The 12,804-nt window shown below is 44.0% G+C and overlaps 1 protein-coding gene across 10 annotated transcripts in view; it reads right to left on the bottom strand.

Moving 5' to 3' along the window:
• Positions 1-12,804, bottom strand: part of Tiam1 (TIAM Rac1 associated GEF 1) — a 366,772-nt gene that overhangs the window by 185,226 nt on the left and 168,742 nt on the right. The window contains exon 1 of one of the 10 annotated variants that reach the window (XM_071615100.1): positions 9,930-9,948. The exons of the other annotated variants lie outside the window; for them this stretch is intronic. The gene's annotated coding sequence lies outside the window, so the exon portion shown is untranslated. Of the gene's footprint in view, positions 1-9,929; positions 9,949-12,804 lie in introns of those variants that run through there. 10 annotated transcript variants of the gene reach the window in all.

Genomic DNA, 12,804 nt, shown 5'->3' with positions numbered 1-12,804 from the left:
GAATATCTCCCCCCAAAAAAAACATATGTTCCTGCAGCAGAAGAGCAAGGTCCTAGAACCTTCCACACACCGCTGGTCAAATGAGTGTCAAGGATACAGTATCCTTCTTGAGGCTACCAACTTGTTAATCTGAGGTTTAGAAAGCCAGTACTATTGCTTATAAAAAGTCTTATGAATTTAGGAAAAGAAAATGTGAACACAGTTGTGAACCCAACCCAAAGTAATGCACTTATACACAGTATTTTTGCTCCAAAGAAATGCAGCCAGCAGGGGGAGCACAATTGATTTTTCTTAACAACTTGTCAAGATCAAGATAAAACCCTGCGAAGATGCTAAACGATCCAAGTTACAAAAATAAACACACATCTCCGAAAGTGAAAAGATTTATGTAACAATATTTTTCAAAAACTAGAAACCATGACACCCTTAAAAGGTATCTGTATTATCAATGGGTACTGATAAAAGAGCTAGCTAAGCAGACAGAGGAGACTATATAATAAATAAAGACGATGGAAAACAACATTTGGTATGTGGAGAAGAGGTCAGTAAGGGTCGAACCTATTTCCTTCTGTCAGCTTAATTTACACTCAGAAACAAAAAAAACTGCAGATAGTTCATTTATGCCTATTTTCCCCAAAGATTTTTAACTCCGTCTTTAGCCATTGCACATATTAGATCTACAATAGCTATCTTTCAAATTTCCTTTTATGTCACTTTCTCAATAACACAAACATCATCCGTAAACAAGTATCTTCTGGATTCCTGCACAAGGGTCTTCAGAATCTACTGGCAAATCTGATACCACAGCCTGCAGAGGCACTCACCTTCACCTTGTTTGGCTGGCACAGGGAGATCAGGAGGGCTCCCAAGAACAAGGCAAGCAACGCTCACACCAACCTGCCAACCCCTGTGTCACCTAGCAACAGCATGTCAGCAGCAAGGCTGGGACAGCTGTCTTCTCCCACGTTAGGTAGTGCCCAACAGGGGTGATAATTAACAGATTTTTCCAAACCCAAATAAAAACACCACTTCCCATGATACCTGTGGTTCCAAACACAGATACCATCAATCCTATGGTGTCACTATGGAAATCCAGGCAGTTTCTCAGGAATACGGTTTTACAGTTAGCTACAGACTGATTGTCAAAATCTACTTTTTTTATTTGAAACTGATTGGAGGATTATCTATGGATTTATCCCACCCACTTCCAGGCTCAACAAGCTGAAGATCTGCTAGGGAAACGGACAGGTTTGGAAATCCTTTATTTAGCCCCAGGTGAGGGCTTCCTTCTTTCTGAGAGACAAAATAGTTACACCCTTCCAGGTGATATCTTGAATGATAGGCCCTTATTAAGTTTGATTTGATGCAAGTATACTCACAATGTCAAATTAAACCTGTGCCAACCAAACTTGGAGGCTCATTGTCCTATTTGAAAACTGAGTATCTAACAAATATGCAGAGTAGTCCTTAAAAAATATGAGGTCTGTCAGACAGAATCCAAGAAAACACTAATGACCTTTAAATGTCACCTCCAGAAGACATTATAGTGACTGTGTCCTGATCCTTAAAATCCAAGGGCTTCGGTTTCCTCAATGACCAAATCATGATGTTCAATTTCATTTTCTCTGGCTTCCTCTCTCTATCTCCCAACCATATTTTTCCACGATTTTAAAACTCCCATTTCTGTCACTGCAGCCATTTAGATTTCTTTGCAGAAGAATAACTTCAACACACCAACATCAGGAGTTTACTGAGACCTGCATCCTTGGAACTGAAGCCAGGTCTGCACTTTGAAGGACAAAAGAAAAATGGGAGGAAGTGTGACCAGGGATAAGGGTAAGTAGGCAAAGGAAAAGCCTATGAGCCCTTAGCACCAGTCAGCTAAGGGCCAGATGCTGTCCCACCCACAAACACCGTGTGCCTGTTGATTCCAAGGGTGCTGGGTGCCTTGCACAAGAAGTACAGGTGGCCCTAATCCTCTGGATTTTCCCAGGTGTGGTATCTTCTAGACACCCCTCTGCAGGGCACAATAAATCATTGTTTTTTGACAATAAAATAGTGTAGGACAACTAAAAATAAGAAATTAAGTTCTAACTTCAGTCCTGCCTTCTCTCCAAAGGATGTGTGGCCAATAAATCCTTCTCACCCTCAGTATGGCCTCTTGAAAAAGCTGGTTCAGGGAGTGTTCCCACTGCGGAGGGCTCCCTTGGACATGGGAGAGGCAAGGGCATGGAATAAAAGGACCTGGTTCAAGTCCAGGCTGCACCAGCAACCAGCTGAACAGCATAGAGTCACTTCCCCTTTGGCAGGTGGGAAGTGGAACCAGAGGATGATTGGCAGTGGACTGTGTGGTTAATGGGCTGAGTGTTGGGCACACACCCAACACCTTCTGCAAATGGTAGGGGACACTCAACATGCCCAGATCATTTTCAGTCAATATCCCAAGTTGCCATCTCAGACTCTCTCAATGTTGTGTGATGTTTTCATGTTAATATTGCTGTTTTGAACATGGATGAAGTGTAGTTCAGGCACTACTTCTATGCTGGACAAGAGAGTTGGGTCTTCCATGACTTTGGACCAGATAGACTTGATCCTGGAGCCTTCCTCAGATCCCTATTGTGGGGCAGCAGTGGGCTACCATTTATCAGGGTCACAAAGGAGCCTACAAAAGCCCCTGGCATAACCAAGACTAAACAATGTTAACAGTATTTGCTCTTATTAATCATGGGTTGCAACAGTTTTGATTTTTAGTTTATATTCAGATATAGTACTAAATGTCATTTCATATTTTCTGGACCAAAGCATATTGCAGGACATTGCAAGGAAAGCAAGTAGGGAATGAGGGGAAGTTGGAAAGGAAGGGGACACTTAGCACTTGGGCACAAAGATGAAGAGAAGGACTACACCCCTAGGTATGTTGTTGACACCTGGCACCTTACAGCATTTGCAGCTAGTGACAGGCACATAATCAACTACGCTTAGGTGCCTTCTTACAAATAATGGTGGGGGAATGTACCAATGAGAGTTATTTGCTTTGGCTTCTCTTCTAAGAATGTAGACATTAGATTCTGTAGTCTCTAGAAGCACTGGCCAGCCTCTTCTCTAATGTAAAGATTATTCTCAAACAGGAAATACAATACACCTGTAACTCAGAACATTAAGTGACCCGAGGTAGCATAACAGACACATGACAGGACATAAAGCCATATACAGATGAGTAGAAAGGGAATCTGAGATATTAATTACTCATTCATCTGAAGTCAGATGGATTGAATGACTTACTGAGGTCCACAGAACAAAAGTAGTGGCAGTTCACCCTGAAATAAATGTGCTCTATGCTCTCCCACTTAGTTACATGCTTAAAAGTTTTTTCTCGAAAAAGAACATGAAGTTAGTATATGCATTTATAATCTTGGGCCCAACACAGTACAAAAAAAAAAAAAACCTACACACAAATTTAAAATATATATATATATATATATATATATATATATATATATATATATAATATATATTATATATATAATATATATATTATATATATAATATATATGTATATATATATATATACATACATACACACATACACTGTGCCCATCTAAACCTAATAAACAAATCAGAATAAGTGGGTACATGAGAAATTTCTTGGCTCAGCCCCCAAACAAGCAAACAAGAGGCCCAGAGACCCGGGAAAGATGGACACAGTCAAACCAGGCTGGTTACAGACTGTCTGACTCACTAGCAGCCAGCACCCTCCCAAACAAAATGCATCGGCCAGCAACCCCAGGGGAAGACCAGGAGGGACAGAGGACAGATTCACACACACATCATGTAGCGCCTGGTCAAAGACACAGATCTCCCTATGTCCTACCACTGGAGCCCAAAGAAATCAAAATGTTTTTCTACAAAGGCTGCAAAACCTCATGTCATTTTTACTCGTACACCAATATTCACTTCAATAATATTCAAAAGAGCCAAAAGTTGGAATCAGCCGCGTGTCCATCAACAGAGGAACAGAAAAACAAATCTAGTACAGCCACACAATGGAACATTATTCAGCCATTAAAAGAGATCAGGTTCTGATCCACGCTGCCACCTGGATGAACCTCGGAAATATTATGCTAAGAGAAATAAATGAGGTGCAAAGAAAAACGGGGCACGGTTCCACTTAGACGAAGAAGTAGCTGGTTCCACAGAGAGTGGTGACAGCCATACAGCACTGTAAAGGCGATTAACGCTGCTACATTGTGTATGTAAAAATAGCTAAGATGGCAAACTTTACATAGACTTTATTATTTTTTTAAGGATAAAAAAGAAATCCAACCATTTGGCTCAAGCATATGTATTTTTTAAAAACACTGCTGCTAAAAAGCAAAAGTAATCCAAACTTTTATCTACACACATCAACTGAGGTCTTAAAATGTGTCTTCTCTCGGTCGTGTCACCGTGATCTTCGCCACACATCCAGAGGAGTGATTCACTCTGATTTTAAGAGGTGAGACGGGATTGTCTCAACTGTCAAATTAAATCTTGCAAAACTTCCAAGATAAAACAAGACACCTTCTGACCGGATGCCAAGCGTCACAGCTGTGCAGAACGTCCCGTGCACAGAGCCATGGCCACCAACCCATTCCAACCCCAAATTTCAAAGCAGATAAAGAACCAAGAGAGGGTTGAGTATGAGTCCATAAGAGTAGGGAAATGAGTTCTCCATTAAAAAATATTAAATGGGACACATTTTCACATACCAAACTCATATGCACCCCAACAGCCATTTCAGAGGGGCGAAGACACACACAGGGTGCCAGGCAACCCGAGGGAGAATTCTGGACTGGCCAGGAGTCCCTTTTCTAGTCACCGGCCTATCAGTTCATTTTTTCTCCTCACCTGCAAAATGAGGGCATCATCAAATGTCCCTCATGAGGCCTGTGAGGACACTGTGGATGGCAATGAGTCACTGTCACTTCTCATCCACTGTGCCTGGGCTCCTGCTCCACTTTTGCCCTCCTGACAAGGGGCAGCACAGACAGGACCCACTGTCCAGATAAAGACAATGAGGCTCAGGGAGGCAAAGGGAACCGCCCCAAACCACCCAAAGGCAGGAGGCAGCTACGAATCCTACTAACTTAGTCTCTCGGAAGCTAGGACCCAGCTCTTCCCAACCTCATGACTGCACCTGCGCTACCGCCTTGCCATCATGGTGGACCCCAGCACGCTCACACTCCCTATTTCATCTTGATTCCTCATATCAGGATCTTTTGTACCATTTCTCTTGGGTTCTGGGTTCACAGTCAGAGAGCCTGTCCTGATTCCCACAGCATGCACTCCCAGCACACCTCCTCCCCCGCTCAAGACCGACGTAGCAGGCAGGCAATGTACTTTAGGGTTTGTCATGAAGCCACTGGACTCAATCATCAGTGCCTCTGAGAAAGAAGAGCAGGGTATCTAACCTGAGCAAATTTCATTGGGCAATAGGCAAAGAACGTGCATAATGCATGTGTAGGACCTTGGCACATGGATTCACGGGGCCTTTCACAGAACCAAGGTCTCCTTCAAGAAGCAAGGTCAAGGTCTAGACTGAGATAATGAGCCATTAGATGGATACCAAATACTGACCTATTTACCATACCTACGTTGAGAGCTAATGCTGGTTCACAATCAAAAGAAATACATAATAAGCAGAATGTCGCTGATGCGGCCACCTGGCGCTCTCCCAGACTTCCTGGTGAAACAAGGCGGGTGACTCGTGGGGATGGCACACTGTTCCTGGCACAGGGGCCAGGAGTCATGCATGCCGACCGCTGTGGGGTAGGCTCAGCTGGCAGGCTGACCAACAGTTCACCACATCGCCCCAAATGGCAAAGGGCGGCCCTCCACTCCCAGCACCTGGATTTTGAGAAGGGATTTCTCATCACTAGACCACGATTCAGCCAACCTGCCACGCTGAGAATCCTTGCTGTGTGCCAGCCGAAGCCCTGATAAGCCATCTCTGCCTTTTACTCTCTCAGCTGCAACAGATTCACACACCTAGCTAAGCCTGGGCTTATGATTCAGGCTTCTCGCCCCTCCCAAAGCCCTGCACCCTGGGAGCCTTTGTTCTTCTGGCCACAGACAACTCAGCCCATTAAAGAACAACCATAATCCCTCGCATGCATAACTTTCCATGGGCAAAAAAAAATTAGTCTAGTTGCCTGGGTTCAAGGTCAGCAGCCTCCTGTAAAAAGAGCCACCAGACACTGATCTTCACTCCTCATGTTAGTTGTAACAGTTAATGAGCTGCCTGTTTCCAGCCTGGTAGCCACACTCTGGCACACACAAATGCTGTTGACTCTCGCGATTGCCAACACCAAGAACCATATTCTTGGCCTTTTGTATTAATACGGGTTTTTGTTTTGATAAGGACAGGCAGCCATCGTTCTATTTGCTCCCTTGTGGACTTGCTTTTGTACCACATATACAGTGTGACCTTAGATTGGAGGTCTTTGGTCAACAGGATCTTCTCAGTGAGGTCCTCCCAGCCATTTCCCTGGCCTCCACCCCTTATTCCCGGCACATTTCCTTTCTTGCTTCCCTGGTTTAGGCTCTTAACCTTTATACACAGCGCCCTAAATATTTTCTCATTTTGTTGTATGTCTTGCTTATCATTCCCCGCCCTGCTAGAAGATGAGCTCCAGAAGGTCAGGCAATCCAACCACTTTTGCTCATGATTCTCTCAGGTGCCCAGAAGTGCACTCAGCACAGGGTAGATCCTCCAGGTGGATCCTCCACGACTGTTTGATGACCCGGATGACAGTGATCCATCACCCGTGACAGTACTTGCACACCAGAAGTACGATGCAAACCACCCAGGTCTCTTCTTTAACCACAGATACAAAGTCCTCTGGCAAAGAACAAGGGGAGAAATAAAGAACATGGGAGAAACATGCATTTATCACAACGACACACAAATACTTGAGACTCCCAACTTGCTCCATAATACTAAGAATTTAGTATGCATCCTACCTCTCTGAAATACATGGACCACTGACCAAAAGAGGGGGGAAAAGAAAATACCCTAACCCCCCGCCCCCCAAAATCCATATGTTGGAATTCTAACCCCCAAGGTGATGGTGGCATTTGGAAGTAGGGCCTCTGAGTGAGTTGATCATGAGAACGAGGCTCTTGTGATTGGGATCAGTGCCCTTTTGAAAAATAACCCAGGGACCTCATTTGCACCACCTGAGGATAATCAGAAGTCCAGGAGGCCCGTGCCAGACACCAACTCTGCTGACACCTTGATATTGCACTTCCCAGCCTTCAGAAGTGTGAAAGAGTCTCCAGCCAGAGTCTCCCTGTACCCACATGCTCTCCCTCCCTGCCTGTGGACATGGTTACAGTCCATGCTCTTTCAGAAACCAAAAAATAATTCTCTGTGTGATTTCTAAGCCAACCAATTTATGGTAGTTTGCATAGCAACCCGAGCCCCCTAGGACGTACCCCAGCCCCAGCAATCCTTTCCCTGGCCTTCCTGTCCTCGATGCCTCATCTTCCCTAAGACACTTACATTTTATGGCCTATCGTTCAATCTCCTCCCTCAGCTTGCTTGTCCCTAATTCTTTTAGAAAAATCATGAACCTGGTTAAACAATAGTTTGCCTTGTTCAAACCTAAATCTGGACAGTTAACTCTGGCTAAGAAAACAAAGCAGGCAGGCTGACTGGTCTCCCTTTAAATTCAAGACCATTAATGTCAAGTGTGACCTTAAAGACCATCGGCAATCACATCGAAATTTCCAGCCCATTCGCTTACCTACTCATGAAGTTTACATTGTCTTTTCTGAAATTCCCCATCATTCCCCTCTGTTTTCTCCACTGGTGACCTTTTATCCTACTTTTCTGAGAGAAATGAAGCCATCAGGAAGGACGACCAATAATTTCCAGGACTGTCCACACCCACCAGCAAGAGTCTCCCTGTACCCACCTGCTCTCCCTCCCTGCCTGTGGACATGGAGTGGACATGGTAACAGTCCGTGCTCCTTCAGAAACCAAGCCCTTCACTTGGGACTCAAACCTATGGCTGCCCCTGACTCACTCCACAATTTTTCTCTCCTCTGCACTGTCAAATTGTAAGTATGAAAATATGTGATTTTCAGCCTCTTTTCTAAAAAAAAAAAAAAAAAAAAAATCTCAAGAGCCTTGTCTCCCTACTGTGTTTCATTCTTTTTCTCCCCTCCAGTGAGGCTTCCCTCATTCCCATGCCCTTCTCAAGGGAACTGATGACCTCTGGTTGGTCAATGCTTCTATCTCATTCTTCATCACATCGGCAGCTTCTGAATCGTCTGTTGTAATTTCTGTCATTGGCTTCTGATTATTCGGACCCTTTTTGATGGCTACCTTTGCTGGTTCCTTCTCTTCTTCCTGACCTGTTGATGTTGGAGAGCCCCAGGGCATGGGAAGCTGTCTCTCTTCTATCTACACTCAGTGCCTCCATGCAGGAAACCTGGAGACACTGCCCAGATCCTCGTTAGGCTATGGTCATGAGGAAGCCTCCACCTGCGGCTCCCCCACATCTGTCTCAGCTACACGTAGCAGCAGCATCCACCATGTGACTGAGTGAGGCAGGGAGGGAGGACTGGCTTCCACAGAACAACTGAGAGGGAGGGGTGCTGTGTCAGCTCCAGAGCTCCCTGGTGGGCTGCCCCACATACCATTTGACTTCTCTGCCCAGGCCTGCTTCTTCCCCCTTCCTTCTGAGAAGCTGACCTCTAATAAATATCTTCCACCTAAATGCCATTTTCTTACCCTGCTTCTGGAGAAATCAACCCACAACCTGGGGGATCCCAGGCAATCTCATGACTCTGAATACCATCCACATGCTGGCAACTCTCGGTGTGTGTCTCGGGCCAGCACCTCTCCCAGGAATATCCCGGGGATACCCAACTGTGACCCATACTTCCTCTGGGTGTCTTCCAAGCACCTTCCCAACTCAGCTGAGGCACTTAACACAGGCCAAAATACAGGGAGCTGACTCGACCTCTCTTTCTTTCACAAACCACATAGAAGCAGTCAGAAAATTCTGTTGCGTCCTCTTTGCAATATGTGCACACCGAAATCTCCTCTCACCACCTCTGCTGCTCCCACCACAACCTCAGCCACAGCTGTCTCTTCTCTGGATTACACTGGGGCTTCCTAACAACCATCTCCACTTCTGTTCTCACCCCTCTACCCTAGAGATCTAGAGGGATCCTTTTAAAGTGTCAATAGATCACATCACTTCGCTGCACGGGGGAAAGCCAGGCTCCTCAGAGGGACCTACACAGTCTGTCACCCCGCCGGACCCCTCTTTCTTCCTCTGCCTTTGTCTCCTACTCCTTCTCCCCCACCCCCACCCCTATTCATGCCACTGAAGCCACACTTGCCTCCAGATGTTGCTCTTTCTGGAACATTCCTGCATACTTTCAGTCTTCCTTCGAATGGTACCTTGTCATATTCTTTGCCGACTCGCTCCCGTTTCCCCCAGAACCACTGTACATCCAGTATAGCTCCACTTTGCCTTTCATCTCAGTAGCACTAACCATCTTTTATACACTACATCATTAAGTTAAATTTAATTAGCTAATATAAAGTGAAGAAATGATAATGAATAATTTATCACCAATAACAAACAATTGTTCAGTGTTTAATGGTAATTCACCAAGAGAAGGTTCTTCATCTGCTGATTACGGAGGAATTCCAAGTACCTCGGACAGTGCCTAGCACACAGGAAAACCCAAGAATAAAAACACTGGTTGAGTAAATAAACCATTTTAGTTTAGCTGAATGAGGCATAAAGGTCAAAGATATAAAGATATGAAGAAAGAGAAGCTAAGGGACATTGCAAACCCAGAGAAAAAGTCCAACAGGCAGGAAAAAAGAGAACTGGGCGAGGAAACACAGACTGGAAATAACCCACCTGTGCAAAAGAAACCAATCCACAGATTGAAGAAGTCCGACAAACCTCAAGAGAGTCAGTAAGAATGTTCTCCATGTCACAGTGGAAAATGCAGAGAGGGACAACCGTCACAGAGCAAGAGGAAGAGGGCGGTCTACAAAGAATCAACCATCTGGCTGAGAGCCCACTTCTTGGCAGGGACAAAAAACAGAAGTCAAGCTGATATCTTCTAAGTGTTTAAGCAAAATCACTGCCAAAGGGGAATTCTATCACAGCCGAAGTAAAGATAATTTGAGACAGAGATATAACAATGTTAGTAACAATTGTAGGAGGATTTATTTACCATAAAAATATCTTAAAAGCCAATAGAGAGTTAAAATACTCGAAAGCCTTTGGGCTATCTGGGAAGACATTAAAGTACACATTTTTATATATAAGATATGTGACCTAAGATAACTGGGGAATCTTGAGTCAGGGAGAGAATGTTAAAAATAGGATAGACGGCTGGGCACCACGTGGTGCACCCCTGTAATCCCAGTGGCTCAGGAAGCTAAGACAGGAAGATCACAAGTTCAAGGCCAGGCTCAGCAACTTAGTGAGACCCTGTCTCAAAATTTAAAAAAATAAGTAAATATAAAGGGCAGAGGATGGGACTCAACAGTTAAGCACCCCCAGTTCAATTCCTGGTACCAAAAAAAAAAAGAAAAAAGACAGACATAAAAGACAAAATAACTGATAATTCTGGCTACAGTCAGGGTAAAATCTTTCCATCTCATGAAACAACAAAGGGATATTACTCGGAATATGCTTTAAAATATAGATACATGATCCCAGTGGCTCAGGAGGCTGAGGCAGGGGGATTACAGATTTGAAGCCAGCCTCAGTAACTTACTAAGCAACCTAGTGAGACCCTGTCTCAAAATAAAAAAGACTAAAAAGGGCTGGGGATTAAGTGATTAAGCACCTTGGGATCAATCCCTGGTACAAATAATAATAACAAAAATAAAATAAGATATAGACAACCAAACATTACACATCAGTAAGAAAAAGACCAACTCCTAAATAAAAATATGATAAGTCCACACATGGTAGCACATACCTGTAATCCCAGTGGTTCAGGAGGCTAAGCCAGGAGGATCGCAGGTTCAAAGCTAGCCTCAGCAACTTAGGAAGGCCCTATGTAACTTTAGTGAGACCCTGTCTTAAAAACTAAAAAGGATTGGGGATGTAGGTCAGTGATAAAGGGCCATTGGATTCAATCCCTGCTACCAAAATAAATAAATAAATAAAAACATGATCAGTGATTTGAACAGGCAAATCACACAAGAGGACAGTCAAATGGGTAATAAACCTACAAATAGGAGCTAAACCTTGCTGGTTAATAAGAAAACATAAATTAAAACCAGAAAATCTACTTGTTAGCCGAACAGTTAGAATTAAAAAGAACTAATAAAATATCAAAGTTTCCCCAGGACATGAAGCTAACAGGAACTCCCTTACACAACCAGGGGGAGTAACTGGGTCAACCACTGTAGATACAATATCCTGGTTAAATATCATTCACTTTGTTAAACATCTCAAAAGCCCAATGAATAAGACAGTTAATGACAAATAACTTACTTGTTACCAAGGAGATGCTTAGTTTATGATCATATTATTCTCCTACCATTATTCAAATGATGGTAAAACATACAATCATAGACTCGGATGACCCTTCTTTGAGGAATATTGTCAAGTAAGTATATAATGGATGGATGGATGGATGAATGGACAGATGATGGATGGACAAATGTGCATATATATTTAGTGTGCATATGTATATATGCATGCACGTGTGCACACATACATATGTATCACATGTGCACATATATATATACACAGCCAGTATAAGAATACAGTCCATCCTGTGACTTTATTCAAAAATGAAGGAAGCATTTAACAGGGGGCTCAAAAACCCCTGGCATCACTGGAGGAGATAAGCAACGAACCTGAGGCTTCCAGACCTGGGCACCAAAGAGGAAGTAGGAAGGGGACGATACGACTGTCATACCTCACACGAAGCCCAGAAATTCAGGCCATCTACCTAGTGTTCACCTTTCTCCTCACTGTGACTCACAGAGCCATTACCCAAGGATATGGCAACAGATACTTTTAAAGAATGTCGTCTGTCACCCCTGGGCCACAAGCACAAACTCTTCCTTATCTGCAGTGGGAGGCACCTCGCAGCTATATTTCCTAATTAGGATCCATCCCACGGAAGAGGTTCTCTGATGGGTGTCTTCGCACAGCATTGGCAGTGGGAGTCCTTCCTTTCCCCCTTGATTTGGGGGTGTTTTTCTCTTACGGCACCTCCATACTTTCCTCTCCCACCATCCCTAACCACTAGCATGGGCACAGGATCCAGCCTAGGGTCACTGTTGAGAGTCAAGGCCCTGAACACAGAGATTGGCCCAGAGGTGGGTCCATGATCATTATTGGCTACTCAGAGAACTTCCTTGGGAGTCAGTCTTTTAAACGTGAAGGTGTCGGCCTAGAAGTGCTAACAGCAAGCACTTTGCTTGGGTCAAGCTGACCTGAGGAAACCTAATCTGATTCCTTCCCCACATCCAGCTTTTCCCTGATCCTCACCAAAGCAAGTACAATTTCCACTTTCGCCTTCAAGCAACTTGAGTTTCTGATTCTGGCAACAAAGAGTTCTAATTAATATTTCCAAGAGTGTTTTTTTGTAAATAATTATGTTGTTATTAGCATTATTTTGTAGGGATAAGAAGCAGAGATCTGCCCTATGATTGACAGTCCTCCTCTATTCCACATATTTGTGTGAAAATGTTTTGCCAATCCCTAAGCTTTCTCTGATTATGTCTTTTAAAACTGTACCTTCTGGCCAGGTGCCCTG

The sequence above is a fragment of the Marmota flaviventris genome, chromosome 8 (genome assembly GCF_047511675.1).
Source record: "Marmota flaviventris isolate mMarFla1 chromosome 8, mMarFla1.hap1, whole genome shotgun sequence".
NCBI lineage: Eukaryota > Metazoa > Chordata > Mammalia > Rodentia > Sciuridae > Marmota > Marmota flaviventris.
The sequence above is the reverse complement of the archived record's forward strand: the minus strand, read 5'-3'. Positions and strand labels throughout refer to the sequence as shown.